The sequence below is a fragment of the Macaca thibetana genome, chromosome 20 (assembly GCF_024542745.1).
Source record: "Macaca thibetana thibetana isolate TM-01 chromosome 20, ASM2454274v1, whole genome shotgun sequence".
NCBI lineage: Eukaryota > Metazoa > Chordata > Mammalia > Primates > Cercopithecidae > Macaca > Macaca thibetana.
The window spans coordinates 9,544,534-9,559,207 of NC_065597.1; the positions used below are offsets into that span (position 1 = coordinate 9,544,534).

General features: G+C 50.1%; 2 protein-coding genes across 2 annotated transcripts in view; both read left to right on the forward strand.

Annotated features, from left to right (window-relative positions):
* CA7 (carbonic anhydrase 7) overlaps window positions 1-14,674 on the forward strand; it is an 836,404-nt gene that overhangs the window by 391,245 nt on the left and 430,485 nt on the right. The window lies entirely within an intron of this gene.
* The window catches only part of BEAN1 (brain expressed associated with NEDD4 1), a 60,765-nt gene continuing 59,470 nt past the window's right edge, over window positions 13,380-14,674 (forward strand). The window contains exon 1 of the mRNA XM_050774963.1: window positions 13,380-13,454. The gene's annotated coding sequence lies outside the window, so the exon portion shown is untranslated. The remainder of the gene's footprint in view (window positions 13,455-14,674) is intronic.

Consider the following 14,674-nt stretch of genomic DNA (forward strand, 5'->3'; position numbering starts at 1 on the left):
TCAGGTGCACTCTCTTACTTATTAATTTATTCTTTCTTTTCCTTTTTCTTTTTCTTTTTTTTTTTTTTTTTTTTTTTTTTTTTTTTTTTTTTTTTTTTGAGACAGAGTCTCACTCCATCACCCAGGCTAGAGTGCAGTAGCGTGATCTTGGCTCATTGCAGCCTCCACCTCCCAGGTTCAAGGGATTCTCGTGTCTTGGCCTCCTGAGTAGCTGGAATTACAGGCATGCACCAGCATGCCTGGCTAATTTTTATATTTTTAGTAGAGATGAGGTTTCGCCATGTTTGGCCAGGCTAGTCTCAAACTCCTGGCCTCAAGTGATCCACCTGCCTTGGTCTCCCAAAGTGCAGGGATTACAGGCGTGAGCCATCACACCTGGTCTAATTCATTCTTTGTTTCTAAAACACCTGTTGAACAATGTACCAATGAAATTCCCTTGATTCTGTTCCTAACAGCTCTAGAAGGCCTCTCCTTCTCTACTATTCCAACCTGAGTTTGAGCATTCTTCATTTGCTCTAGCCCTCTCCTTCTCTACTATTCCAATCTGAGGAGTTTGAGCATTCTTCATTTGCTCTACCATGGTATTCCCACAACTTTTCAACTGGTTTTCTTATTTCTAGCCTTAATCCCCCCACCACCAGGCCTTTTCCTGAAGCTACCGAAATGATTTTTCTAAAGCATAAATAAGATCTTACTCTTCCCTTGCTTAAAACTCAACAGAACTTTTCATATCTTCAGTGCCTCTCCACTAACAATCAATGGAACCCAAACTCTTTAGCCTGGTACCCAAGGCCCTACATGATAAAGCTTCTCCTTGACTTCTTAATCTCTTTATTGTTGTAGCCACCCTCATGCAGTCTAGTCAGACTGAGTTATTAGCCTTTACTCAGACATATGGTAGAGTGTGTTATTGGTCAAAATATTCACTGCCCTTCTCTGTGGGAGGATTTGTATTCCTGATGCACTGACATCAAGCTTGGCCACGTGACTCATCCTGTCAAATAAAATGTAAGCGGAAGAGACTCATGCCACCCAGAGCAGAAACTTTAAGGACCAATGTATGGTTCTACTATCTCTCTTCTCTCTGCCACCAGCAATGAACATATAACATGAGCTAAAAATAAACCTTCATTGTCATAAGCTACCAATATTTGGGGTTTGTTTGTCACCACAACATAACTTAGCCTAAGCTGACTGAAACACTCTTAGGTTGAAAGCACCACAATTATTCACTTTGTAGTCTCTGTGCATAGTATAGACACATAACTGCATAACTGGCATTCACTACATACTTGTTGAATAAATGAATACAATGAGTGAGTGAATAAACAAGTGACCAATGAATGAACAAGTGATCTGGGCCTTTGCACATGCTATTCTCCCTGTAAAGAGTGGCCATCCCCACTTCTTCACTTGCCCGACTCTTCCTCAAGTCAAACCTCGAAGATCTCCTCTAAGAAGACTTCCCTGCCCATCTGTCTTAGGCCTTTGGTGCTGCTATAACAAAACACACAGACTGGGTAACTTATAAACAACAGAAATGTATTCTTCACAGTTCTGGAGGCTGGGAAGTCCAAGATCAAGGCACAGCATTCAGTGTCTAGTGAGGGCCTTCTTGCTGCATCCTCACATGGCAGAAAACAAAATGCAAAAAAGGCCTAAGCTGGTTCCTTCCAGTCTTTAATAAAGCACTAATTCATTCATGAGGGTGGAGCTCTTTTGAGTTTATCACTTTCCAAAAGGCCTACCTCTTAATGCCACGACAATGGGGATTCAGTTTCAACAAATGAATTTGGGGAGACATTTAGACCATAGTACCATCCTCCCCCCTCTGCAAGGCATCCATGTGTATTTCTGCTCTTGTAATAATTGTCTCTCCCTGCTCTGACTTTAAGACCCTAAGGCAGAGCTAGGTTGGCCTCACCTTAGTGGCTCCTGTGCCCAGCACAGTGCCTGGCCCAGAGCAAGTAGGTGGATGAATGAATGAAGGAGTGAGAGAGTGTGGAGTTTGCAGCTCTTCCAAGTAGCCACAGGCCCTCTCCACTCCAGGCCTTTGCAAATGCTCTTCCCTCTTCCTGGAGCACCAGTCCCCATCCTACTTGCCTGCCTAACCCTTCTAAATCCTTTAGCATCACCTGCCCCATCCACTGCCCATCCCTGTCACAGCTAAGTCCTCCCTCTCCCTGTTCCCACAAACTTAATATATCCCTCCAACAGAGCCCTTGTCACGTAGTTGAGATCCTCTGTGGTCTGTCTCTCTTTGAGCACTCTGAGGGCACGGATTGCATCTGATTCATACTATGTCCCCATACCTAACAACAGCAAAATCATGATAGCAATAACAAAAACAACAATAACAGTAACAACCAACCAGGGCTTGTTGCAGTGAAATTAATGGATGAATTAATATTTGAATGAATTAATGGATTAATTTGAAATGGTTCTCACCTCTTCTTCCATTGTCCCTCAGAAAGGCCCAGGCTCGCTGGAGGATGACTTTCTGAATGTGATGGGACTCAGCTGACGGACCTCTGTTACCACAGCTGACTTCTCTCCCAGGCCCTTGCACTTGTCCCTAACCTCATGCGCCACATGACCCCATAAGTGCGTGCAACAAGGCTATAAAACTCAGCACACAGACCCCCTTCCCAAATCCACTTCCCATGTACCCCAGCAGGCCTGCCAGAGATGTCTCAGAGCACATGACTCCAAGGAAGTGTGCATACCAGGCCCAACCGGCTTGGAGCCTCCTCTAACCTGCAACCAAAGGAGATGACTGGGAGAGGGAGGAAAGGAGAAAGGTAGGCAGTGAAGGAGGAGCAAGAAGGAGTCTGCATCTATCCTGAGGTCAACAAGCATGGCTAATTGCATAATCAACTGCAGATGGGAGCCAGAACTCTGACAGTGAGACAAACACCCAAGGTCAAGACACACTAATCACCTCCTCACCATGCATTCCTCTCTAACCGACTCTTGCTCTGGAAAATCCCAAGGGAAGAAAGGAGAATGAGAGGAGGAAAGAAAAAGAAGCACTCATTCTGAACCCGTCCTGCAGGAAGGCCTCCAGGAACTTCAATCACCCAGAAGCCAACTAGGAACTAGAAACAGAAAGCTGCAGAACTGATCACGACTCATCAGAGGCCATGAGAGCAAGGAAAGAATCAGGAACTGTCGCAAATTGGAAGAGTCTGAGGAAACACAACAGCTATGAGCAATGTGGGATCCTGAATCAGATCCCGAAACAGAAAAAGAGCACTAGAGAGAAACTGGTGAAATTTGCATAAGGTACAATAATAGCATTGTACCGGTGTTAATTTCCTGGTTTTGACCATTGTGCCATGGTTACGTAAGTTGTGAATATTAGGGGAGGCTGGGTGAAGGATATGCATGAACTTTCTAAATTATTTTTGTAATTTTTCTGTAAGTCTAAAATTATCTTTAAAAGGGTGTTTTATTTTGTCTTTTAAAGGACTTCCAGGCAGCCAGCAACATCCTGGTAAGAATGAAGTCATTCCCACCAAACCTGGTTTTGCTGAATTGGCCATGAATGTGGCTTATTTGTTTAGCAATCAGGGATATTGTTCTCTGTAGAAACCTACAGTTCTTCCGTGAAGCTTGGATATCTCAAGCGGAAGGAGGAGGAGAGCTGGAAGTGACAGGAGGAGAGAAAGGATTAATGCAGGCAGGTTGGAGTCATTTAGCACAAGGGCAGACAGGCCTACACACCTGAAGGACCTCTAGAGGCAGCCTCCTATTCCAGCACAATCACTGGTATCTTTATAATCCAACTCCATTTTTGCAGCAAATGTTTCTGGAGCCCTGAACCACACATCAAGCTAGGGACACAGTATTGAAGTCCACAGTCCTTTGGAGGGCAAGACTTAGTTCCTGCCCTCCAAAGGCTCACAAACCGGGAGGCAAGTATACACAAACACAAAAGAAAATCGTATGTGATTTCCATCATTTTGAAATGTGAGGTGTGCTATGGGACCTCAGCTGAGGAAGTTACTCATTCAACCTGCAGGGAGTCAAGGTCAGAAAAGCCTCCAGAGAAGGGGATATGGGCGTTAGAGGTGCTAGAGCCCAGGAGTTGAGGTGGAGAGTGGCTAGAATAGAACCTAGAGACTGGGCAGAAACTAGATCAGAAAGGACTTTGACTATCCTGCTACAAGGCCACTAGGACTTGATTCTGCAGCAATGGAAAGTCCCTGAAGGATTCTAGCAAGGGTGTGGCTTGATTTAAGGAAGCTCAGAGGCTGCAGTGTGGAGAGGTGTCCTTTTTTCAAGAGTCTGAGTTGAGGAGAGGTTATAGTGAGGCCAGACTGTGCCCTGCTTTCGGGGGCGGAATGTACACTGTGTGACAGTGAAAATGAACACAGCAATAATCCAAGCAGAGAGGCTGAGAAAACAGCTTCTTCCCCACAGGACCTAATTCATGAGCCTCCACTGCCCATCAGGCCACACTGCCTTTCCCCGCGTGCAAAAGCTCAGCTGCTCCAGGCCAGGAGGGTTGCTTGTTCATGTGCTAGACTGCCTAAAGGTGACACGATTAATGTTCTCCTTGGAATGACTTCCCCATAGCATTTCAGGTCCATCATGGCCAGCTCAAAACGAATAGCAGAGAGACTCAGCCTCCTGGCGCCTGCCTAAAAGAAGCAGACGCAAGGGGAAGTGGAGCCCCCTCCCCGCAGCTGTCACATTGGGTTCAGGAATTCCCTGTTCCTCTGAGTGTTGTGGATGTGTGCGGGTAACATGGAGACATTCTTGAGTTCCCAATAGTCACCAGAAACTCTGGGAGAGAGCACCAGGATAGAAAGGAGAGGCACGAGCTGGGCAGGTGGCTCAAGCCTGTAATCCCAGCACTTTGGGAGGCTGAGGTGGGTGGATCACTTAAGGCCAGGAGTTTGACAGCACCCTGGCCAACATGGTGAAATACTAAAAATACAAAAATTAGCCAGGTGTAGTACTGTGCTCCTGTAATCCCAGCTACCCAGGAGGCTGAGGCAGGAGAATGGCTTGAATGCGGGAGGTGGAGTTGCAGTGAGCCCAGATTGCGACACTGCACTCCAGCATTCCAGTCTGGCTGGCAGAGCAAGACTCTGTCTCAAAAAGAGAGGGGAGGGAAGGGGAAGAAGGGGGGGGGGAGGGGAGGGAAGGGGAAGGAGGAGGGGGGGGAGGGAAGGGGAAGGAGGAGGGGAGGGGAGGGAAGGGGGAGGAGGAGGGAAGGGGAGGGAAGGGGAGGGGGGTGTGGAGGGGAGGGGAGAGAAGGGGAAGGGGTGGGGGAGGGGAGGGGAGAGAAGGGGAAGGAAAGGGGTGGGGGAGGGGAGGGGAGAGAAGGGGAAGGGATGGGGGAGGGGATGGGAGAGAAGGGGAAGGGGTGGGGGAGGGGAGGGAAGGTGAGGGAGGGAGGGAGGGAGGCAGGCATGGTTGAAAGTCCCCAGTTACACTGCACTGGCCACTTCAGCAGCAGGGACGGCAGGCTAGAGATGCTGCAAGGAGACCCAGGTCCCAGGAAATGCATGAGGGTGACCTCGTCTGCTGGAATGACATTCTGGAAGGACAAATGACTTGTTCCAGAATACACAGCAGGTAAATGGCAGAAGGGGGATTTGAACTCAGGTCTTCAAATCCTCTAGACCCAGAGCCCAAGCCAGTCCAGAACATCTCTGTGCTTTCTGGAACTTAAAAGACGCAGAGGCCTCACATGGCCCCCTGCGTGCCCTCCCTATCGCCCTGCTGGCCAATGTTTCACAAGAGTACTGGGTACCTACTAGGGGCCAGGCCAGTCACTACCCCTCCTGAACCATGGCCTTTTCCACTTTGTGCTCTGAAACGAACTGTGGAAATGTCTCTCACACACATAGGTTTTCTACAAATGCTTTTTGCACCGTTTTGTTTATTTATACACCATCTTCTTCCAAAAATGCATACATAGTATAATGTTTTCTTTAACAAGTGAGTAAACAGAGGCAAAGGAAACATACATTCACCTCCATTTTTTTTTTTTTTAATCAGGCAGTGATTCAAGCAATAGTTTAAAATAAACAAAAAGAGTAAAAACTGTTTTTGGAAGAAATGAAACTATTTTTGTTACGAAGCCTGGAAAGAAAGTTCTCCCATAGACTGAATAAATATTAGTTCCTTTCCCTTTGCCCCTTCTGCCTGGAAACCCAAAGTCCTCCTCCGTCTTCAAGCTGGAAGCCTACCTCTCTTGCCTCGGCTGGGCAAATGCATAAAGATAAGACACTCTTTTTAGAAAATTAAAGTATAACATACATACATTAAAATGCACAGAAGTGTACTGTTCTGTCAATGTTCACAAACCAAATACACCTGTGTCCCCAGCACCCAGATCAAAAAACAGCATTACCAGCAAGTCCCCGACTCCCAGCCACTACCTTGCCCCAAAGGTAAATACTGCTTGGACTCCAATACCATGGATCTGCTTTTCCTGCTTTGGAACTTTATATAAATGGAATCATACAGCATGTGGCTTCTTTAGCTCAACCCTGTATTTGTAAGTCATTCATATGTTTGCTTGTAGTTGTAATGTGTTCACTTTCATTGCTGTGGAATGTTCTCGTCCTGTGACTGTACCACAATTTACTCTCCTGTAGATGTTCAGGTTCATTCATTCTTGGTCAAGAAAATAAAGATGATCACGGGTTGCACGTGGGTATTTTTAATCTGCATTAACTCTTGTTAATAATTCATGTAAGTGCTTGAGTTCAGGAGATGCCAACGTTATTTTTCTAAACTTTTAAATTAGACTCAAATACAACATCCAAAAACTGTCAGTCTGGCAACTGACATTATTTTGAAGACTGAAATCTATTTTTGTAACCAAAGATGTCTCAGTCCTGTGGCCAGGGGAGCAACAAGCAAATAGAAAAGGCATAAGAAATGTTTTTTCTTTGCTCTTGTACAAATAGACATTCAACATGTGTAGGCAACATTTATTGAGACGTTATTATGTGTCAGGAACTGTACTAAATACTTTGCATGTATTATTACATTCAATCCTGACAACAACCCTCTGAAATAGCTTTACTTGAATTACTCTCAATTTTCAAGCTCTGTCTGTGTCATCCCATCTTTCTCATCCTCAGGACTTACTGTAGGATCCAGTATAACCAGGCACTCAATAAATGCTTATTAAATAGAGCAATGAATGAATAACAGCAGCTACCATTTATTGAGCCCTTAGTATATACAAGGCACTGTGCCAAATGCTTACATCCGTTATCCTGTTTAATCTTACCAACAAATCTGTGAGGACATAGGGAACAACTTCCGGGTTTTTGCCAGGCTCATGAGTCTCACCTTTTCTGAGAATGATGAATGCACATGTCCACAAGCTGCCATATTTGTGCTACCTGATCCCATCCTTTGGTCACAGTTAATTGAACTGGGGTGCAGTTCCACCAGTTAGATTATTTCTTGGGAATTGGGACTTGTGGTTAAAAGATGGCCAGTTAGTCCTGCCTGTGGCTAGAATTGAGGAACTGTAAACTCATTCTCAAGCTGCAGTGAAGGCTTTTTTTTTTTTTTTTACAAAATAATGGAAAAAGAAGGTCTGCAGGGAGAAAAAAAATTAAGTGATTAAGCAGAGGGGCACAGAGACAAGAGGCAGAGTCTTTCCTAGGTTCCTGTCTGTTTCTCTGGTTCTCACTCCAAGGCCTCCAAAAGCCCAGACTTGAGTTCTAGTAAATTCTCCAGGTTTTGTTAAAATGGCCCAAGTTGATTCCTACTAGTTACTACCAAAAAAATAAAAATCTAAGCCAGGGACAGTGGCTCACACCTATAATCCCAGCAACTTGGGAGGCTGAGGCAGGAGGATTGCTTGAGACAAGGAGTTCAAGACCAGCCTAGGCAGCGTTGCAAGACCCTGTCTCTAAAAAATAAATAAATCTAAATGAGGATAAGTCAATATTATTTTTCCCATTCCACAGATGACAAAATGGAGGCTCTGAAGAAGTAAAGTGACTTGCCCAAGGTCACACATTCAGTGTGGCAGAGCAAAGACTTAAGCCCAAGCCCACCCAAGTCTCTGCAGCCTGAGCAGCCTCCCCTTCCACACACCAGTGTTGCTTGGTACATCTGTCCAAGCCGATGGGACATCTGTCTTCCCCCCACCGCCCCCGCTAGTTTTTTGAGGGCTGGAGTCATGTCTGACTCACTGTAGCAGCTCCACCTAGGCTATACACCATCAGGTGTCACTTGCAAACCACCAGGGTGGAGATTTCACAGGGTTAGAAGAAACATCATGGCATGACTGATGGGAAATTAATGGGTTTTGGTGGCTGCAAATTGTAGAGGCAGAAAAGTGGAACATGGAACTGAGACACTCCGTGGTGACCTGGACAGAGAAGCCAGTGAGAAATTGATTAAAGTTGGTGGCAATGGACTTTGGATCCTAGATCAGAAGAGGGACAACCATAGACTAAAGCCCTTGGTGGCAGTACTGTACGTCACTGAAAATAGAGAGCTCCAGAACCTTCCTCATGCCCACAGTCTCAGCCCAACTGACCTGACTTCGGCCTTGGCAAAGGAAGCGGTTTTGGGTCCAGGCCAAATGTGGGGGCCTGGGCTGACCCCAGAGGCTGGACTCAGAGAATCCTAAGTCCTCACTCTTCAGAGCCTGGACCATTTGATCTCCGCTGCATCCACATACTCCAACTTATCTTCCACGCAGCAGAGAGATCTTTCTAAAACAACCTGACCATGCCACCCCTCTTAAAGCCCTTATATGGCTCCCAAGGCCTTTACCCTGTCATTCAAGGCCTTTTACGACCTGCCTTTCCTGTCTTTCCTCATAACACACCATTCATTCACACTCAACTTTGCTCCCAATGCTCCGAGTTACCTGTGTCCCTGGAATCACCTTGGTCTCTCGACACCTATTCTATCATTGTACACATCAGCTATTCCGTCTCCTGAAACATCTCACTCACTGCATCCCATTCATCTGATGAAATCTTGATTGAACTTTAACCTCAACTCAAGAAACACACCCTCAAAGAAGCCTTTTCTGACCTCCACAGACTGGGTTAAATGTTCTTTCTTTGAGCACACATCTGGCACACAAAATATATTGTTCTGGGATCATTTGTTTATACATCTGCTTCTTTTAACACATTGTCAGCTCCTAGAGGGCAGAGACCTTGTTTTCCATATCCTTTTTTTTCCATCAGTTCACGGCAGAGTTCTTGGCCTGTAGTGAGCATCAGTAAGTATTCATGGGACATATGGGTGGATAGATGCAAATGGGGTAAGTTTATGGGTGATGGGAGTTTGAATGGATAGATGAGGAGTGAGGGAATGGGAGGAAGAATAAATGCATGTGTAGGAGGATGGGGAGGTGGTTAGAATAGAGGAAGGAAGGAATGAAGACAGGAAGGAAGGAAGGAATGAAGGAAGGAAGGAAGGAAGGAAGGAAGGAAGGAAGGAAGGAAGGAAGGAAGGAAGGAAGGAAGGACTGAAGATGGGAGGAGGCCTAGGTAGATAAGTGGGAGGACAGATGGGTGAATGGATAGATAAATGGATAGGTCATAGGAGGATGGAGAAAGGATAAGTGGACCCATAGGAGGATAGATGAGTGGATGGATTGGTGGGTGGATGGATGGATCAATCAGTTCTGCCTAGGCTTAGGGTTCAGTTCTTAGATTGTCTTTGTGGCCTGGACTCCTCTCAGAGTTCTGCTGCCTGCCGATGACTCCTGAAATTGAACATGTGTATAATCAAACTCATATTCTCCTTTCTCACATTTGATTCCCTTCTAGCGTTCAGTTCCTTGGTGACTAGCAACACCACCCACCTGGCTGCACCGGGTTGGCCTAACTTGTTTGGGGCAGGATTAGGTTGAAATCTGGGTTCTGCTCCTAATTAGCTATGTGTCCTTGAGCAAGTTACTTGAGTGCCATAAACCTCACTGCTGCATGTGAAATATAAAGAAAATATTACCCACCTCCTCAGGATGTTGGGAGGATGGAATTAAAGGCTGCAGGTAGCGTGACTAACTCATTGTCAGGCCTCTCTAAGGAGATGCCAGAACTGGGCTGGGGGCAGGAGAGAAAGTTCTATACCCAGTCCCTGCTCAGCCCTCAGCCACTTACCCTGAAATAAGCTCTACCCTGAATACAGACCTTCAAGAAGCCCCAGAAATAAGTTTCCCCAGAAAGGCCCCGGAAGATAGGAGAGGAGAGGCTGCCTTTTATACTTCAGCTCCTGGAGACCTAGCCCAGGGTCCCAGAAGAGAGGCTTCCCTCCTAAGGGGAGACAGAAGGGGCAGCCTGGCTGTGTTAAACCATTCTTACATTACTATAAAGGAATATATGAGACTGGGTAATTTGTAAGGGGGTAAAGCAAAGATTTCAAAGAAGGAAGGATGGTAGGGAGGTACGAGCTGATCAGGCTCAAGAGACCCCTCCAACATCTCCATGCCATGGGCTCTGTTTGGGATGAATGACATCATGGACACTGTTCTTTGCAAACAGAAAAGACGTTTCTTGGGATTCCCTGTGAGCAGCTGGGGTAACATGAAGCACACTCTAGGGCAAGCCCCAAAGCCCAGCACTTGAGGACTCTCTGGGCATCTCACTGTCCTGAGATCTCACTTCCTGATTTCCCTCAGACTCCTCCCTCCAGCATCCCTACCTATCCCTGGACCAAGCAAACACTAAACACCACTGTGCCTCCCTGGAACCCAGTAGATGCCCCTTCTGCAAATCTGACCCTACACGGAAGAAAGCCTCAAAACTATGACATACCTAGAGACATAAAGAATAGTCATGGGCATGCGCAAGCCTCCCCATGAAGATGTCTGTTGCAGTGTTGTGTAGAAGTATGAAAAATGGAAACAAACTAAATGCCCAGAAACAGGGGATTGTTTAAAAAATATTGCAATATAACCATCTGATCCCATGCTAGGCAGCCACTGGAAGTGTGACATAGGAGAGGAGATATCAGTCAGCAAGCTCACTCCATTTAAGGACACTTGTAGAGTTACACAAGTAAAAAGAAAAGAAAACAGGAAAGCTCAATATTCACAATGACTGGTTTTTCTTTTCTTCTTTCTCCTTTTGGTGTTTTCCAAGTGCCCTACACTAATATATATTTGCGGATGGATACATAGACACACAGAGATTGGTAGGCACGCTGTCATAAGCCAACTCCCGGAAGCTACACCCAACACCACTGGAAAACAATCCTGGGTTCCAGTCTGAGGAGCAAGCCAGATTTGCCAGGCCAGTGATGCACAAATAGGGCAGTGGAGGGGAATGACCTCTTTAAGGCTGGGACCCTCCGCAAGGACTCATTCAAAGTGTGCCACACACACTTACCCCAAGCCCCCTCACCCCCACCACAACACACACACACACACAGTCTTGCCAAAGGGGGCAGCTTACAGGTAAAACCGTTCAACAACTAGAATATCCATCCTGGAATGGTCAGCTGGTGTCCTCAGAGAGATCAAGGTTATACCGTGGGCACAGCCCTCGCTTGGGAGTCATAAAGCCTCCAATCCTAGCTCTTTGACCCTAGCCTATCCCCTCCTTTCTCTGATCCTTCATTTGTTCATTCATAAAATAAATGCATGAGGTTGGACAAAGAGTCTCTCAGGTCTCCTTCTTCGGTTCTCTGAGAATTGTTTCCCTTTATTCTAGCCTCATCCCTTACTCAGAGCTGATGCCCCCGTGACAGCCCCAGTCTGCAGGAGGGGTGGGGTAAAGCAGTGCAGGGAGCGGAGCTCAGAACGAACAGTTACCAGAGGAGACTAGGAGATGTCCTCAGGCACCCAAGCCCTAGACCACGAAGCTTCCCCTGCCTGGCCCCAGGGAAGCCCAAGACGTGATGACTGGCAGGAGTGGGGTGGAGTGAGGTTTGTTTTCTCCACTGGAGCCTGCTCTGCCCCATCCTCCCTGCAGGGCCAGTACCTGGCCAACTTTCCCTTCCACACCATCCCCATGGCTTCACTGCTTCCCCAAGGTTTAGCATCAACATGTTCAGCCCTTTGTCACCATGCTTTATTTTTGAGAACCACTTTCCGGCCAGTGACAAGCCTTTGGGTTTTGAAACAAACCAGCTTTTGACTCCCCTTGCCTCCTAAGCCCCATTTCCTCATCAACAGTAGTGGTTCAGAGAGTATCATCAACAACACAGTTCATCAATTCCTGGAGCAAATTCACTGAGTGCCCACTCTGTGCAGACCCCTGCAGCCCTACCCAGACACTGCCCTCCTGGCGCTCCCAGGCAAGTGGCAGAGGTTAAATAACTAACTTCTCCATGCTGGCTAGCACCCCAACAGAGTAGGGGTGCAATCACTAGGAGCAATATCCTAATGAGGACATGGAGGTCTGAGATATGGGCTGGGATTCATCCAAGGCCCCAAAGCAGGGTGGGGACAGAGCAGGTCCTGGAAGCCTAGAATCCCGGCCTGAGCCAGGCATCCCCTCAGGGCAGGCTTCCACCTGCCAGGGCTGAGCTCTATGCCCTGAGGTTTGGGCAGAGGGGAACGGGGGCACAGGGAGGGTGAGGGGGGTGAAGGAAACAGGCCTGCTGGTGGCTCCGAGGGAAGGTTTCGGCCAGGCCTAGCTGGCATCCCAAAACTTACCTGCCAGCAACCGCGAGCGGGAAGCCCTGCCAGGCTCGCCTGCCCCTTTCAGCGGCTCAGCCACGCTGGGTCCCCCTCTCCATCCCACCCTTTGCCCTTTGCCCGCTACAGGGGTCCCGTGCTCAAATGCCCAGTCTAGCCTTGATCCAACCCGTCTGGCTGTCTTCCCTGACACCTCGTTTGTCTACCCTTCTCTGCACGTGTCTGTGGCTCCCTACTTGCGTCCGTGTGTCATTCCCTACACACGCCTGTGTGTCCTCTTCACACGTCTGGCTGGAGCGCCGGCCTCCCGCATTTCCCGGCCTCCTCGCCACCCTGCCCCGCCTGCCGCTGTGTGGGTGTCGGGCTGGCTGTGCGCAGAGGGGCGCGGCTCGGCCCTCCCCCGCACCCGCGTCCCCCCATCTCTGAGTGACCCGGGCCGCGGCGCCGCGGTGCTGAGGCCCGGGAGCCGCGCCGCCGCCGAGGGAGGCCAGAGCCGGTGACGGTGGCGTGGGCGGCGGCGCGGGGACGACGGGCGGCCGGGCGGGGCTGCGGCAGGGCAGGGGCAGGGCCAGGGCCGGGGCCTGGGAAGCCGCCGCCGCCGCTGCCTCGGCCGGGGATCGCGGGCGGCGAGTCGGCCGGGCTCGCCCGGCCCCGCCTGGCCCGCCCCGCCCCGCCCCTGCGCGCCCAGCAGGCCGAGGCGTAGCGGCGCGCCCCCCGCGACGCCCGAGCCCAAGCCGGAGCGCAGTGGCCTCCGAGCGGGAAGCGGACTGGGAGCCGGAGCCGGAGCGGGAACCGGAGCTGGAGCCGAAGCTGGAGCCGGCACTGCGGCGCACGGAGCGGAGCGCTGCAGCCAAGCCGAGTAAGGGGCGTGGGGCCGGGCGGCGCGGGGGAGGGGCGGGCGGGGGTCCTGGCCCCCTTCCCCGTAGCTCTGCGGCGATACCGGCGAACGACACACCCGGGGGCGCGCCGCGCGGAGCCTGGGTGCGCGGGGCGGGCGGATGCGCGGTCCGGAACCGAACCGCAGCGCGCTCGGAAGGGAATGGGATCCCCGGTCTCCCGCGAACCCTCGACCCTGGGCTGGCCACCGGGATCTGCGCGAGCCGAGGCTGACCCTCAGCGCGCCCTCGGACCTGGGAAGGGGAGGTATCCAGGGTTTCTGCCTGACTCGAGTCCCCGACGAGCATCCACCCCGTGTGAGGAACCCAAGACAGCCTCCCCAGCTCCTTGCCCTCGGTTTTGGGGACCCCTGAGCAACCCAACCGAGAAGGGAAAACTAGGGCGCACTCTTGGCCGGAGTGGGAGAGGAAAGGGACTGGGGCTTCGCGGAGTTTGGAGTTTGAACCCACCCCCACCCCTTTGAGCTAGGAAGTTTGTCGCCTGGGGTATGCCCCCGTCTCCGTGCCTCTGTCTCAGCACCGAGCGTGGGAGAGAGAGCGCGCCCTCCGCACCTTCTTCCCCTTTGGGGCAGACTTTCCCTTGCGCTGTCAGAGGGCCCCGAGGCTGAGTACGAGGCGATAGCTCAGGCTGGCTGCGCAGCGCTGAGTGGCACCGCCGCGGCTCCCCAGGGGCAGGGCCCACCCCACCCCACCCCACCCCACCCCCCGGCTGACTCGCGCTGCCCTTCCTCTCTCCCCATCGGGTTCCGCGGTCTGGAGGCTGGAGAGCGTGAGGACCAGGGGCTGCCTTCTCCATCTCAGGCGGGTGCCGGCGTGGGTGGCCGGGCGCAGGCTGGGAAAGGGAGGGCACAAGTAACTGGTGCGAGAGGCAGGGGTTCAGGGATCCTTAGTCTTGAGCCACGATTTCCGATGGGCACCTGCTGAGAGCATGCCGCTCTGGACTCACTCCTCAAACATCATAACTGCTCTGCTGGAAAGAGAGACTTCACCACCCTGTGCCTCAATTTCCTCATCTGCAAGTAAGCAGGAGTCTGTTGTGAGCGGGATGTTTAAGGGCTTTGGAGCCAGAAGGTGGGCTTGGCTGACTTCCTGGCTGTACAACCTTAGACAAGACACGAACCTCTCTGAGCCTCAGTTTCCCCATCTGGAACATGGGGAAGGTGAATTGGGAGCATTAAATGAG